The sequence below is a fragment of the Lepisma saccharinum genome, chromosome 8, assembly GCF_977018435.1.
Source record: "Lepisma saccharinum chromosome 8, izLepSacc3.1, whole genome shotgun sequence".
In the NCBI taxonomy this organism is placed as follows: domain Eukaryota; kingdom Metazoa; phylum Arthropoda; class Insecta; order Zygentoma; family Lepismatidae; genus Lepisma; species Lepisma saccharinum.
In genome coordinates, this window is record NC_139236.1 from 6,937,072 (window position 1) to 6,940,981 (window position 3,910).

At 39.0% G+C, this 3,910-nt stretch overlaps 1 non-coding gene across 1 annotated transcript; it reads right to left on the minus strand.

Moving 5' to 3' along the window:
* Positions 1 to 930: 930 nt before the first annotated feature.
* On the minus strand, positions 931 to 1,005 carry TRNAA-UGC (transfer RNA alanine (anticodon UGC)). Its single transcript has one exon. It is a non-coding gene; the product is annotated as a tRNA-Ala (tRNA).
* Positions 1,006 to 3,910: the final 2,905 nt, after the last annotated feature.

Genomic DNA, 3,910 nt, shown 5'->3' on the forward strand with positions numbered 1-3,910 from the left:
TCTGGTTAACCTTGGAAAAAAAAACCGGTTCTGAAAATCTACCGACGCGTTCTCTGATTGGTGAATCAGCATCTTTCTTTGTTCTGACGTTGTGACGTCATTTGACCTTGAACGCACACTCCCCAAATTCCTTTCTCGTATACCTGCGCGGAATATTAATTCATTCTCTCTGTCTGGCATCAGAGCGGAGTCGAAATTCTGAGACAGTATTCTGTCTAGCGTGTTGCACCACCGTGTTTCATAATATAATGCAATTATTGCATAGTACTAATTAATAATATTACATATCGCGGGTTCGAGTACCGGGACCGTCCCCAATCGTAATTGGACCTGTACCTACACCCATTACCACCGTTCATAGCGGTTCATAAACCATAGAAAACTTATTTTCAATATTATAAACATTAATATTAACATTTTATACATTACATACTTTGCAGTAATGAATATGAAATCATATACATAGCATTTAGTACCTCTAATTACCTTCTATATACATATTTTTCATAAAATAAATAATTATATATTCATAAAAAGTTATAAACATGCAAATACATAAATGTAAAGTACTCTAAGTACTTGCAAATGAATTCTAAATACATGCAAATTAATTAAAACCCGTGCAAATTAGTTCTAAGTACATACAAATTAATTGCGAATATTAAACGCCTGAGGGCACAAACATCCACTGGCGTACATCAATACTACTGGGGTAAAATTAGTATATCCTGAATTGCCACAAATATAAAGAGTTATTTCATTAATATTTGTCAATGTCTTTAAACGAGTACAGAATTATCGTTAGAGTATCATAATTCATGGTTTTATACATGAAAATATTCCTTTGAGTTGCTGTTTTAAGTCCACTTTATGCACAGTAAGGCTAATCGGGACTGGGCCTACAGTTTAAAGTGGAATCCGAACCACTTGTGCCTCCACCGGGTATCGAACCCGGGACCCCTTGATTGCAAGGCAATGACGCTACCACTGCGCCATGGGGGAGGCCACATATTTCCCTTTGAACGTGTGTCAAATCATTTATTTGTTTTTTTTTTTTATATATACATACCAGATGCATAACAATGTAGGCACTTTACACTGCTATTACAAATAATGTTACCATGCTCTTGTTTAATAGAAGGGGAAATATGTTTTCTAGTATGGAGGATCGAACCTGGGACCGCAATAAATGCTTTCACGAACTTTAACCAATACACTACGCCCTTCGTTTCCCTTGGAGCAACAATTCTTAATCATATTGTAAACATTATCCTGCAAAAGAAAAGTTCAATACTCTGATATAGCTCTGTACTTCTACTTTATACACATGAATTTAACTCTGAATTTCTTTCTGCGTATTAGTATATCTAAGCTTGTGATTAATTTATTTGTAATTTCATAACGGTTACATGAACATTTACGATATAGTTCCTTACAACTTGGAATCTAGTAAATAGATACTTTCAAGTCTTCAAATTAATTTTAGACTACTAGATTTTTGCAAGGGAATTGTATGTGATCCGTTTCCAGTCATTCATTGCTGAAGCAAACGTTTTAAAACTCTGCGGAATTTTCATTCTGAGATAAGTTCCTTTACTTGCTACATGTATGCGAACTACACTCTGTCCCACATATCTCTGGAGCAGGTGAACGAAAACAAGTATCAGAGCAGCGATGAACCGATGAAAGGAACGGGATTGCGTGGAGGGAGGAAAGCCACTGCAGTTACCAGCCTTCCCAGCAGCGTGCACTGTTTCGCTCTGTCCAGTCGATCCCCCCTTCCCCCCTTCAGCCTTCTCCCCTTCATTTCTGCTATGTGTGGCTTTGCTTCAGAGATGCTGGGACAGGACACAATTAATTGTTTTCGCAAAACGTATCTCTGTGTGCCACACATTTCATTCTTACTCACATGAAAAAATGTCAATTTGCATTCAGAGCTAGTTTCACAGTTACAAACTCTTTTGTCCTCGATGAGAAGTTTAGTATAAATAGGCATTTTGTTTATAATTTTGAAATTGAGGTCTAAGGTTAAAATCCTCATATTTAGGGCTTGAACTCGTAATATAAGAGGTTTGAAGATACGTCCTCTTCTTTGTGCGTGACCTTTTTAATTTCTTTCTCTATTCATTATTCATCCTCATCGTCGCGATTAGCCAAAAGTAAAATAAGAAAAGTCCCCCTCCTTGACTGTGCTGTATAAGGCGCTGTGCTTTGGACTCCGACTGCTGGACGTCATGGGGTCATGGGTTTGAGTCCGCCTGTGTTCAGTCTTAGGGTTCTCGGCCTGGGTATAGGACCGGTAGCAACCCACCATCGTGAGGAAATTGGGGAGCTACGAGTGAGTAGCGTCATCGGGTCTGGGAAATCTCTTATAACGGCTGGGGTTCGACGTGCTGATCCCACGTCACCCCATTGTCGGTTGAAGAGCTCCACACCTCTAGGTAGGACTGTGGGAGGGAGACTGGCAGTCGGGAGATAGGTCAAGGCCCTTCGAGGATTGTCGAGCCATGGGTTATTATTATTATTATTATTATTATTATTATTATTATTATTAGAGCCCGGATTTCTATGCAAAATGCATGTTTCATGTAGCATGCAAAAACTTATGGAAAATATTTTTTTCTTTTCGACGAACTTGTAAAGAGTCTTTTGAGACGCATATGATAGCGCATATAAGTGCATATTTTGAGTGAATTTTGTTTTGCATGCATATTTCTTCATCTTTGCAGGATAAGGCATATTTCGAATTTTATTGCTACATGCTAGCATATTTCATAGTTTATCAAGAGATAATAGCGTTGAGTTTGTTGCCCACAATAGTTGGTAAATTCACTTTCGACTGCACGGCGATAACCGAATGGCGAACATACCATTTTAATATACAATATACACTATAATTTTTAAAGTTTTTTTCAGCATTTTATGTAGCGCTTTCTAAACAACAGTGATCTAACACCTTCTGATGCTTTTACAACTGTCAACTAGTGTGAAGCCTTTCTCGCGACTTGGCAACTATGTGGAAAGGGTTTCTGTTGTCAGTATCAAAGGAGTTCACGAACATGAAAGTGCTTACTATCCCGTCCACTAATTCAACATCTGAATGCACAGTAAGTGATACATTCTATGTAGATCTGTGTTCTGCGTTTGTGAGTGCTAATATTCCTTTGTGGAAACTGAGCAATGCCCATCTACGAGGTTTCCTTGAAAAGTACACGGGAAAGAAGGTGCCAGATGAATCAACGCTACGTAAAAACTATGTGCCTGTTTGTTTTAAAGAGGTCATGGGAGAAATTCTGGAAGCGTTGAAGCACGAGAAAATATGGGTGTCTATCGATGAGACTATTGACGCGGCAGGACGTTGTGTTTGCAATGCTGTTGTTGGTGCAATGAAGGCGAGTGGTAAACCCTACTTACTGAATATCGAGGTGTTTGAGAAAGTGAATCATTCCACAATTGCCAAATTCTTTAACGGTTCGTTAACTTTGTTGTGGCCAGATCACATCGAGTATGACAATGTGCTACTGTTTGTTACTGACGCGGCCCCGTACATTGTCAAAGCAGCATCTGGTTTGAAAGTGTTGTATCCTAAATTAGTCCATCTGACTTGTTTTTTACACGGTCTTCATCGCATAGCAGAAATAATCAGATACCAATACCCGGAAGTATACGCACTTGTATCAAATGTAAAGAAAGTATTTGTGAAAGCTCCTTCGCGAGTACGTCTCTTTCGCGAACTGGCGAAAAATGTTCCGTTACCTCCGCAACCGGTATTAACACGATGGGGCTCGTGGCTATTAGCTGTGTCGTATTATGCAAAAAATTTCAATGAAGTGAAGGCAGTCATAGACTCCCTAAAACCAGAAGACGCAGCCGCTATTTGTGTGTCACAGAAATGTTTCTCTAGAAGTGG